We start from the raw sequence: 12,132 nt of genomic DNA, 5'->3' as shown, positions 1-12,132 counted from the left end.
AATATTTGTTATTTATCATTATAATTTACAAACATGTTATCAAGTAGAGGTATGTATTATAGACCATAGAGCATTTTTCCATTTTCCCCACTCTATTTAAGAGCCCACTCAGTAAATAAATAGACATTTGAAAGCATATCTGGAGCCCCAAACACATCAGTCACAGTGGACAATGGGCAGCTAATGGTGCCTAAACGCTTCCCATAATAGCAGACACAGTAGTGAGGCACATCTTGTTCCCCCCAATAATCTTCTCTATGGTCATGTTGACGTCAGCAGTCAAAACAATGGGAAGAGGTTGTGTAACTAGTGATATCTATCAGGTGGAACCAAAGCCCTCCGGCTGCCACAATTAGATGAAAGGCTTGTTATTCTAGCTGGTTACACTGGTGATTGATGGATGTGTTCGTTCGGTGTGTGTGTGTGTGTGTGTGTGTGTGTGTGTGTTTGCGTTTGCGTGTGTGTGTGTGTGTGTGTGTGTGTGTGTGTTTGCGTGTGTGTTTGCGTGTGTGTGTGTGCATCCGTGCGTCCCTGCGCCCGTGCTGCATGTCTTTTGGCTCCACAATCACATCCCAATCCTGCATCAAGAGTCGAGCCTCCAGCTGTGTCCATAGACAGTGTATAAAGAAGCCTCAATGGATATCTTGACGGATCGAACATACTGTAGTAGTTTGTCACTGCTAGCAACCAATAATAGTACACAGACTGGTTGCTACATAACAATAACTGTTCACAAAGACTGTGGGAAATTCTGTGTAAGCAATTTGGGTGTATGTAAATGTCCAAGGCATTATGTATGATGATATTAATTGGTGTTTAATGGGCCATACTACAGAATATCAGCATAGATTTGGCAGTCAAACCGTGGAATAAAGCCTTGTTTTGATTGTAACTATGGATATGCGATCTTTCCATTCACGTGAGAGATAAATCCGATCATTTTCCAGCGGCGCTATGCAAAAATGCCGGTCTAATTTCCTCAAGCGTATTACCCCGACCCATATCCACTTCAGCGCGTGCCGGGAGTGTTGTTTGTTGTGTGTGTTAGAGTCTGTGTTGCTACGGTCAATTCAAGTCCCAAATGCTCCGATTAAATACAGACCAAGAGTCTTTAAGTCAGGACGAGATGTTACCCCGCGCCTCAACAATCATGTGGACCAACATGGGTTTAACCCAGAACAGACACTCACAGAAGGTGATCTGGCCTCCAGTCCTGCTAACTATTTTACTAAAGGCTGACCCCAGGGAAAACCCACGACGGGTCCAACAGCTGCTGAAAACAATTCATGATATGCAAAGCCTCCAGATACAGTATGTGAGTGCTGAGCACCGGACGGGTGACGACTGCAGCAGCAGAGTTATTACTCCACAGTAACTATTTTCCTGCATTTCATGGTACCGCATTTGTTTGTTTACCCCCGTTGCCACGGCAACTGTCTCCAGCTCCCCTCGGTATGAGGAGAGAGTGACCAAACCCTGTTACTGTTTGGCAGCCTGGCCTGTGAGTGCTATTACAGTTCACTACAGAGCAAGAGAGTGTGGCCTGGTTCAGCCCTGTATATACACTGTGTGTATGTGTGTATATATATATCTTCACACCACACCATCTTCACACCAGTCTCAACGTCAACAGTGAAGAGGCGACTCCGGGATGCTGGCCTTCTAGGCAGAGTTCCTCTGTCCAGTGTCTGTGTTCTTTTGCCCATCTTAATCTTTTATTGGTCAGTGTGAGATATGGCTTTTTCTTTGCAACTCTGCCTAGAAGGCCAGCATCCTGGAGTCACCTCTTCACTGTTGACGTTGAGACTGGCGTTTTGCGGGTGCTATTTAATGAAGCTGACAGTTGAGGACTTGTAAGGCATCTGTTTCTCAAACTAGATACTAATGTACTTGTCCTCTTGCTCAGATGTGCACCGGGGCCTCCCACTCCTCTTTCTATTGTGGTTAGAGCCAGTTTGCGCTGTTCTGTGAAGGGAGTAGTACACAGCGTTGTACGAGATCTTCAGTTTCTTGGCAATTTCTCGCATGGGAATAGCCTTCATTTCTCAGAACAAGAATAGACTGACGAGTTTCAGAAGAATGTACTTTGTTTCCGGCCATTTTGAGCCTGTAATCGAACCCACAAATGCTGATGCTCTAGATACTCAACTAGTCTAAAGAAGGCCAGTTTTATTGTTTCTTTAATCAGAACAACAGTTTTCAGCTGTGCTAACATACTTCCAAAAGGGTTTTCTAATGATCAATTAGCCTTTTAAAATGATAAACTTGGATTAGCTAACACAACGTGCCATTGGAACACAGGAGTGACATAGTCGGAACATAGTCGTTTACAACATTAACAATATCTACACTTTATTTCTGATGAATTTGATGTTATTTTAAATGGACAAAAAAAATTCTAAGTGACCCCAAACTTTTGAACGGTATATATATATATATATATATCTCCTCCTCACACTGCTTATCACGTGGCGGCTGTTTTGAAGATTCAAATACACCGGCAGGCAGTGGGATCTAACATAGCAAAGGAAGGCGGTCGGGAGGTATTTTGCACCCTGTCTACCACACAATGAAGCCTTGGTGCACACAGGGAGCGAGGTGTTGATAGAAACCCGGTCTCACCTTTCTCTCTGGGTGGGAGATACGACAGACCATCCGGACACAGTCCCTGACACAGTGCACTGCTGCACACAGCCCTAGAGATAACGTTTATTCACGGAATGCACAAAGAGAAGACAGAAATGTTTTATAGACTCGGTAAGGAGTGGTCTGATTACGATGCTGTTGGTACAGCGTGTAGTACTGTCAAAATTATATCCCACTGAATAACCTAGTAACGTTCTGTTCATTTATGCAGAATATCCCTCCCTGAATATTCATTTCAAGTTCACAAAGTAAAGCGAGACGTGACTTGAAAAGTGTGCCATGGAAAGTGCAGATCTGCCGTCAAGAGATTTGCCTTCAAGAATTTACACAAAGGCAGAGAAAATAAACCAGTGTGAATTCCGGAGCATTTGCAACCAAAGTGGGAATAGATGGGACAGTTTTCCTCAGCACACGTTTTGATGTTGTCAAACCCGGTGCTGCATGTTTGACAAGCTTAACAGGACTCCCTTAATGTGGCTGTGACAATTAGGGCAGAGTCATTTCATCGCCACTTGAAGAGTTCGGTGTCGCGCGTTCACAGCGAGAGTTCCACCGAACCATCAGGAGGCAGTTTACCTGCGTCAAACTCACTTTGACAATAATCCACATCTCCACTATGTAATTAGTGGGCTGCCGAAAGAGGGCTGTCACAGAGGGCCTCTCTCTGTCTCTACTGTAATGTTAATGCCAGCCATCTCCCACAGCCCAGGTTCAAAGCAGCTCAACGCGCGTCAACACGGAAGTAAACATCTCACATTTCCCCAGAGGGATACGTGTAGGGATGGAACTCGATACCAATGTCCCGGTTCTCAAAAACAACAATGAGAGAGACAGAAACTGACTAAACAATAGATAAGATTGAGAGAGAAACCGACAAGTTGCAAGTTTGAAGGTATTCTTGTTCGGCCCCTGTGGAATTAGAAGGAAGCCTTTATCCATCTCTCGCTCTGTCTGGGCCACCTTATATTTAATTCAGCAGGTCGCTTCAGGGGACATTTAAATGACACTGTGCCTTGAGATGGATCTCATTGTGCACTGGGGCCTTTATGAATGATTATCCCTGGTAAACACCCCCTATGTTGGCCAGGCCTTTAGTTGCGCTGCCAAGTGTAAAGCCGGAGAGACAATGTGATACACCACAGCACCCTTTTCATAAGAGCAGCTCTCTGATTCGCCCAACATCAACTATTCATGTCCCTCCTCTTTAACTCTGCGTGTGTTCCCTCTCTATGTTCCTTTGTCATGTGCCAGTGGAAATGCATTTGGATTATTTGAAAGAGTTCGTCACACATGGTTGTACCAACAATGTAGTTATACGTGCATTTTCAATATCCCCTCCTCATTCCCGTCTGTTTATCTATCTAATGCGATTTTTCTCCCGGACTGTCTCTCATTAGTTTCGAAGTTAGTACAGTGATTGGACTGAAGAGGCTGTAAACTCTGTAGACTGCCTCTTAAACTGTCTCTGAACTATTTGTGGCGTTTCAGTCCAATTCCTTGTGCTGGATTTGCAGGCAGTCGTTAAGAGTGGAAAATAGCAGTGCCCACAGACAAATGTGGAATAGGCCTTTCGCAGAGGAGAAGATTGTCTCTAACTGTAAGCCCCTGCTGTGACTTTGGAATTTAAGACTGGGACAGAGGAGATATCCATTTAAAGTAAGACTTAACAGTCCCTACTGTAACTCTTGTGAAAGTAGAGGTCTCTTAGTAGGGCTACGACCGATCAACATCCCTTCCAATATACTGCTAGGATGATTCAGGCTTCCAATGCACTCTAATGGTGTCCACATTGTTGATAATGACATGTTTGGTTTACCAACACCTAAGGAGTTACATACAGTCCCAGACAGCTTTCAAGTTGTATTTATTTTTTATTTTTTTGACAATGTGTTTTTTTATTGTTTTTCCACGGCGCCCCACAAACAACACAACACACAAACAAAATGGCCACTATACAACACATTCCCCAAGGTGATCAACATACGGTTTCCACATTTTGTCAAATACCTCTGGTTTTTGTTGAACTTCATAACTGACAAAACCCAGCGGCATCACTAGATAGGTCAGTCCTCCACTTTGTTATTTTTGCAGCAATTAGACTTAGATCACAAAACTTACTCTGATATTGTTCACCAATATTTACATTTCCCAACAGACATAATTGTGGAGATGGATGGATATAAATTCCTAGACACAATGAAATGACAGCACATACAGCACATTCAGCACATAATCCCAGAACGGTGTCAGTTTATCACAGGACCACAACATCCTTTGTGCTTTTTGCATCTCTAACAGAGATGTGACATTTCTGGGTGCGTTACATGGATTTGGGCAGGAGTGTAGGAAGTCCTATGAAGGATCTTTAAACTGCAGTAGTTTATGTCGTGTAACTTCAACCAATGCTATTACCCAGACCAAAGAGAAGACACTTTTACTACGAGAAACAGAAGTGTTTGTGTTAAGTCGACTGTTTTTCAGAACTCTTGTAGACTTCACATTACGTACCGTATGCACACTTGGATCCCAAGCTGTTTTAGGTGCAACCTCAAGAACGCAAACACAGATGAGGCGAACACCCCATTCATAATGAGAAAGACGTAGCTAGGCGTAGCCCACTGTTAACCAGACTTCCCCCATTGTTACAGCACTGCACCTCCCACCTAAATCATTCAGTCATGTTCGGAACTCTGTGGTGCTTCCTCTGTCTTGGACTGATAAAACACCTCACTGTTACAGTCCAGGTAAGACAGAGGCAGCTGAAATAAGATTGCCCTCTGGTGGGCATTGTCCATAGCTGCCTGGCACATGGGCACATGAATCAAAGTTTATTAGCTGACATGACACATTTTTTTTTATTGCAGGTATAAAGGCAATTGTGGGTCCTCCTACATTTGTACCTTGACATATATCATTTCGACCTGTTATAGGGCCTAGTGTTCCTTGCGTTATCTGATGACTAGGCCCATCACTCAGGGCAGTCCCACAGAATTCTCCATGTAGTGTCATAATGTAGATAACTCTTTTGTGGGGCGTTGTAATATAAGATGTTAGGTGTAACGAGATAGCAGCACAGCGGTGTATGTCTCTGGATTGCAGTCTAGTAGTAGGATCCGTAGAGGTATTAAAGGTAGTTGGGTATAATCATTGCGCTTCATTAGACATACCAGGGTACTTGAGAGTGCATAACACTGTCCCATAACCTGACTGAGCATGTATGTAACAACCAAACCCAAAACCACACTCACTATACCTTGCTTCATTTTCCACTTTCCACTGCTTGTTCATGTTTTCTCTGTCTGCCATTATACAGTCATGTAAGTGTTAGCTTTTACACGCTTACTACCTGCAGCCTTTTAGAAAATCTGGAAAGTGACAGATGGGATCTGTATGTTATTACTGGCAGGTGTTCAGTATCTCACGAAGGACATAGTGTAACCCAGTCTTACGTAAGACATGCTCAGTCGGGGCTGGGATGGCAGAGGGAGGAGAAGACGAGTGAAGAATAAGAGAAAGGCAGGCATACGTTATTTTAGGACTCAGCTCCCCCAGGTTCTTCCAGAGAGCAGAATGGGCCAGTTTCATTGTGATTAACGCCCAGTAAAGACAAGTCGGTCACAACAAATCATTGAGAATGGTAAGAGGCATCGTTGACAACACAAGGTCAGAGGTGCTATCTAGCCTGTGATCGATAACTCTACTATTCTAGAGGGTGGCCTTCCTTCACCCCTTTTCCCTTCCTATTTAATCCCTCCATCCCAGTGCAGGCCTCTCCCAACTGGCCTGTCCTGTCCTCAGGGTTAGGTCAAAGGTCATGGCCCAAGCTGGCATCAAGAGTTAGGCACATCATCACTACACAGCGTGCCCAGGGAAGCCCTGACACTGGTGCCAGGGATTTTCATCCAGGACAGCCTGTCATAACATGAGATAATCACATCAAGACTGCCAGCAGAGCCCAAGATATAGCATTGCATTGTTTCCAATGGGAACAAATGAAGCATATTGGGCATGACAAGCAAGCAGGTGGGCAGAGCCAAGCACCAGCTAGCAAGATTCTATTGGGGCATTCTAGCATGTATTTGCATATTTCCGTTAGGGAATGCCTACTCTAAATGCCACGTGTGCAATAACTCAAAACGCCCTTGCACTCCTAAACAATACCATTTTTAAAACTTGTACAAAGGGTCAAGTGAAGTCTAAAAAACTGCGCTCTGTTCGTAACATATTTTAGGTTTTGGGAACAGAAAACTGTATTGAGATTTAATATTTAATCGATGAGAGAATAAGCAGAGAGTCAGCCAAGTTTCATCTAGCTCCATCTCCTCCCACTTCCCGCCACTGGACTTCCTCTCATCACCATATTTGGTGGTGAGAAGATGTTCTAAACGGATGCTTCAGATTTATACATCCTGTGAGACATCTGGCTCCTATCTGTCGTACAATGCAATCATCCTCTTCTCTCCTTCCTAATGGGAGACATTACACAGCAATCCAATCCCCAGTGGGAGAACCAAACGGCCCTAGCTTTCATTTCTCCACACTGATTATGCTTCAATGTAATTAGATGTTGAGGGGAAGTCCAATGCCATCATTTTCAGTGGATAAGGAAGGACATCTTTAACCTCTGCTCTGTGGTAAGTCATCATATCAAAAGTCTCTGCGTACTGTTTTTCATGCCTCGGACAATATCCGTCAAGATTCTCCCAAGAGGTGCATTTTTGTACCTCTGTGTCATAAAAACGCCAGCTAATGCTTCCTGCCTATCTCCTCCCTCCACCCCTAAACTCCCACCCCTTCACACAGCCACACACCCCGCCTGAAATGTACATTAGGTTAAGCCCGACTTCTCAAGCTGGAGGAAAACAATGCATCTCGAGAAAATCTTCCTGTTTAGAGCTTCGTCCTGGGAAGACCTGTAAAACCAAGAGGAGCGTATTAAAACATGGTGTAACATTTTTCACGGAAACCTTGTGGGCCTGCCATGAACTGTTCTTTATATCACACACAGACGTTGGAGGGAAAACAGAGGGAGGGGATGGTGGGAGTGTTGTGGAGGAGTGCAGAAGAACAAAATAACCTGGCATCATTAGCTACTCAGCAGTGAGCCTCTCCCCGTCAACTTAGACTTGCTTATTTGGTTTAGGAAATGTTGGCCGTCGCTCAAAGGTTTTCACATCTGCTGAAATTTGTTCGGTTCAGGATTCCAGAAACGGGTTTCTGAGCGCAGATGAGCGAACCAGGGAGCGGCCAAATTCACCGGGCGTCAGGCGGTTTTGAGAGCGTTCTCTGTCTGCTATAGTTACGCTAAAAGAGTTGCGCATCACAACAGACTTGTAAAAATAGCAGGTGAACAGCAAATCCGCACAGCACGTGTCAGGATGGTAGTCAGTCACACAGACGAGCATGTGTTGTTGTTCGATGCATGGAGCAGATTTTTAATATAGCCCATCAGACAACAGTGTGATGTCACAATTAGAGGTCCATCTGATACTACAATCATTCAAATGTAGCTAATAAGCTGATTTGAAAGTATGACAGTCATTCCATATGTAATGTGATAGGACAACAACCTCTCCCTCATCGTCAGTTAGACAAATGAGCTGATCGTGGACTACAGGAGAAAGAGGGGAGAGCACCACACCCCCCCCCCCCCCCCCCCCCCCCCCCCCCCCCCATCCACATCGACGGGGCTGCTGTGGAGTGGATCGAGAGCTTCTAATTCCTTGGCGTCCACATCAAGGAAATTACAAGATCCACACACACCCGCACAGTCGTGAAGAGGGCACAGCAGTGCCTCTTCCCCTTCAGGAGGCGGAATATTTGTATTGCATGGGCCCTCGGATCCTCAGAAAGTTCTACAGCTGCACCATCGAGAGCATCTTGACTGGGGCCGACTCCCTGCCCTCCAGGACCTCTATATCAGGTGATGTCAGAGGATGGCCCGAAAAATTGCCAAAGACTCCAGCCACCCTAGTCATAGACTGTTCACTCTGCTATCATCCGGCAAATGGTACCAGAGCATCGGGCTTTCGGACCAAGAGGCTCCGAGACAGCTTCTACCCCCAAGCCATAAGACTGCTAAAAAGTCAATTAATGTTACCCGAACTACCTGCACTGACATTTCCCTAGGATATATACAATCCATATACACACACTCACTCACACACACTACATTGACACTCCCACATAAAACCCACACACATTCACTACATACAGTTTAAGTCAGAAGTTTACATACACCTTAGCCAAATACATTTAAACTCAGTTTTTCACAATTCCTGACATTTAATCCTAGTAAAAAATTCCCTGTCTTAGGTCAGTTAGGATCACCACTTTATTTTAAGAATGTGAAATGTCAGAATAATAGTAGAGAGAATTATTTATTTAAGCTTTTATTTCTTTCATCACATTCCCAGTGGGTCAGAAGTTTACATACACTCAATTAGTATTTGGTAGCATTGCCTTTAAATTGTTTAACTTTGGTCAAACATTTCAGGTAGCCTTCCACAAGCTTCCCACAATAAGTTGGGTGAATTTTGGCCCATTCCTCCTGGTTTGTAGGCCTCCTTGCTCGCACATACTTTTTCAGTTCTGCCCATAAGTTGTCTATAGGATGGGATGGCCACTCCAATACCTTGACTTTGTTGTCCTTAAGCTATTTTGCCACCACTTTGGAAGTATGCTTGGGGTCATTGTCCATTTGGAAGACCCATTTGTGACCAAGCTTTAACTTGAGAGATGTTGCTTAAATATATCCACATAATTTTCCTTCCTCATGGGTACCATCTATTTTGTGAAGTGCACCAGTCCCTCCTGCAGCAAAGCACCCCCACAACATGATGTTGCCACCTCCGTGCTTCAAGGTTGGGATGAGGTTCTTCGGCTTGCAAGCATCCCCCCTTTTCCTCCAAACATAATGATGGTCATTATGGCCAAACAGCTGTATTTTTGTTTCATCAGACCAGAGGACATTTCTCCAAAAAGTATGATCTTTGTCCCCATGTGCAGTTGCAAACCGTAGTCTGTCTTTTTTTATGGCGGTTTTGGAGCAGTGGCCTCTTCCTTGCTGAGCGGCCATTCAGGTTGTGTCGCTATAGGACTCGTTTTACTGTGGATATAGATACTTTTGTAGGCGTCTCCTTCCTTTTGTACAGATGAACGTGGTACCTTCAGGCGTTTGGAAATTGCTCCCAAGGATGAACCAGACTTGTGGAGGTCCACAATTCTTTTTCTGAGGTCTTGGCTGATTTTCCCATGATGTCAAGTAAAGAGGCACTTTGCAAAGAGGCAGTTTGAAGGTAGGCCTTGAAATACATCCACATGTACACATCCAATTGACTCAAATGATGTCAATTAGTCTATCAGATGCTTCTAAAACCATCATTTTCTGGAATTTTCCAAGCTGTTTAATGGCACAGTCAACTTAGTGTATGTAAACTTCTGACCCACTGGAATTGTGATACAGTGAATTATAAGTTAAATAATTGATCTGTAAACAATTGTTGGAAACATTACTTGTGTCATGCACAAAGTAGATGTCCTAACTGACTTGCCAAAACTATAGTTTATTAACGAGACATTTTTGGAATGGTTGAAAAACCTAAGTGTATGTAAACTTCCGGCTTCAACTGTATGCACACACACACACACACAGACCTACACAACAGAAACACACATACACACTCATCATATGCTGCTGCTAACCTTTTCTTTATTTTACTCTTATTATTTAGTCAATTTACCCTGCCTTCATGTACATATCTACCTCAAATACCTCGTACCCCTGCACATTTATCTGGTAATAGTACTCCCTGAATATAGCTCCATTCTTGTGTATATAATTGCTCTTGTGTTACTGTTATATTTGTATCTTTATCTTCTGGATTGTTGGGAAGGGCTCGTAAGCAAGCATTTCACGGTAAAGCTGCATTTATTTCACACTAGTTGTATTCTGCGCATGTGACATAACATTTGATATCACAGAGGGGCCATTATAATGAGCGAGGTCCACTCTTAGCATTCTCATACACAAGATAAGATAACATGGGGTTTGTGTTTAGCCATGCTGGGTATTTTTGGAAGAGGCCCTGGGAATGCCAGCACTATCCCAGGCTGCATGTTAGAGGGCTGAGGCAGGGAGGTGGCAGGTATCCATGGTCGACAGGTGTCCAGCTGACAGCTCCTCTCCGGGAGGGCCGTGGGCCCGCTCTAAACCCAGCTCTCATCACCCGCTGGCCTGGCTACTGCCTCTGGAGCCACAGACACATACACACAGTGGTGGTGAGCTGAAGGGGCCTGTAGGGGCATGAAGCTGCTCCCCGTCATCAGAGACACCTCGTCCAGTGTCGGAGGGTTAAAGAACAGCACTGCAGAAAAGATCATTGATATTTGAGTCTGCGTTTGATGTTTTGTTGTTGTTTTTTGAACTTTCTAACAAGATGATGAGGGCTATGGACATCTGCAGACTCAGCAGAAATGGAGGCCTTTCTTAAAGCCGCAGCTCTGACTCGCTCCTGACTGACCTTATTTAAGTGAAAACAGAGAGGCAACTCATTGTTAAACATTTTAATGTAGTGCTCTCAGAGCTCTCCCTGCCGTGCAGATGCTTACCGTGGGGGAACATTTTGACGGGAGATTTAGCTGAAAAGAATCTGATTCTACCTTGCTGCCTGGGCCAGTTGTGTGTGAAGTGGGAGAACAGATGTGCACGGTGTCTGAGAGAGACAGATTCAGTTAGCCGGAGAGAACAAACCCAGCTTCTCCAACAAGCCAGAGAGGGAGGGAGTGAGTGAGTGAGTGAGTGAGTGAGTGAGTGAGTGAGTGAGTGAGTGAGTGAGTGAGTGAGAGAGAGAGAGAGAGAAAGAAAGAAAAACAGAAAGAAAGAGTGAGAGAGAGAAAAAAAAATCTGTGTTCAATGGTATTGATTCTCTGCCAGGAAAACAATCCTTTCCCGTTTGAAGTGTTCTCTGCTCTGCTATTTCCTTCTGGTTTGTAGACTGCTGGGGGATTACTTAAAAAAGATCGATAATTGCAGGTCCATTTTTCTGGACGCTAATATTTCAGGGCAGTCGGAGGCGCAGGGGTGTACAATATCATGATTGAGTCGTCGGCCACATTGAGCCTGGAAAAGTTACTAGGTTAAGTTCCCCCGTCCAAACCCTGTCATTAAAACGGGTGCATAGCTGGCTCACTAGCTCATCCTTGACAACTGGGAAATATTTACTCATCTCGACCCAGTGAACGATGGCCGTTTCACAGCTTGCTTCTTTTGCCCATTGTTCCCAAAGCCGGTGTAAAGCTTACTGCGTGAGTAAGTTGGTTAGAAAAACACCATTTGTTATTTTGTTCAAATTACAAACTCCTTGAGTGTGTCTCTGCTTTTGCAGTACATTTCCAAACATCTGTGATCATGTGGCAGCAGGTGAGGTGTGATACTGAACGCTGGCTCCTCAACGCATAATGAGATAAAACATTAATTTCTCATCT

General features: G+C 44.3%; 1 protein-coding gene across 1 annotated transcript in view; it reads left to right on the top strand.

The window, feature by feature from the left end:
• LOC115139395 (androgen-induced gene 1 protein-like) overlaps positions 1–12,132 on the top strand; it is a 63,578-nt gene that overhangs the window by 37,592 nt on the left and 13,854 nt on the right. The gene's annotated exons all lie outside the window — the stretch shown is intronic.

Source organism: Oncorhynchus nerka, linkage group LG13, assembly GCF_034236695.1.
Source record: "Oncorhynchus nerka isolate Pitt River linkage group LG13, Oner_Uvic_2.0, whole genome shotgun sequence".
Lineage (NCBI taxonomy): Eukaryota > Metazoa > Chordata > Actinopteri > Salmoniformes > Salmonidae > Oncorhynchus > Oncorhynchus nerka.
This window is presented reverse-complemented; position numbering and strand designations above follow the sequence as displayed.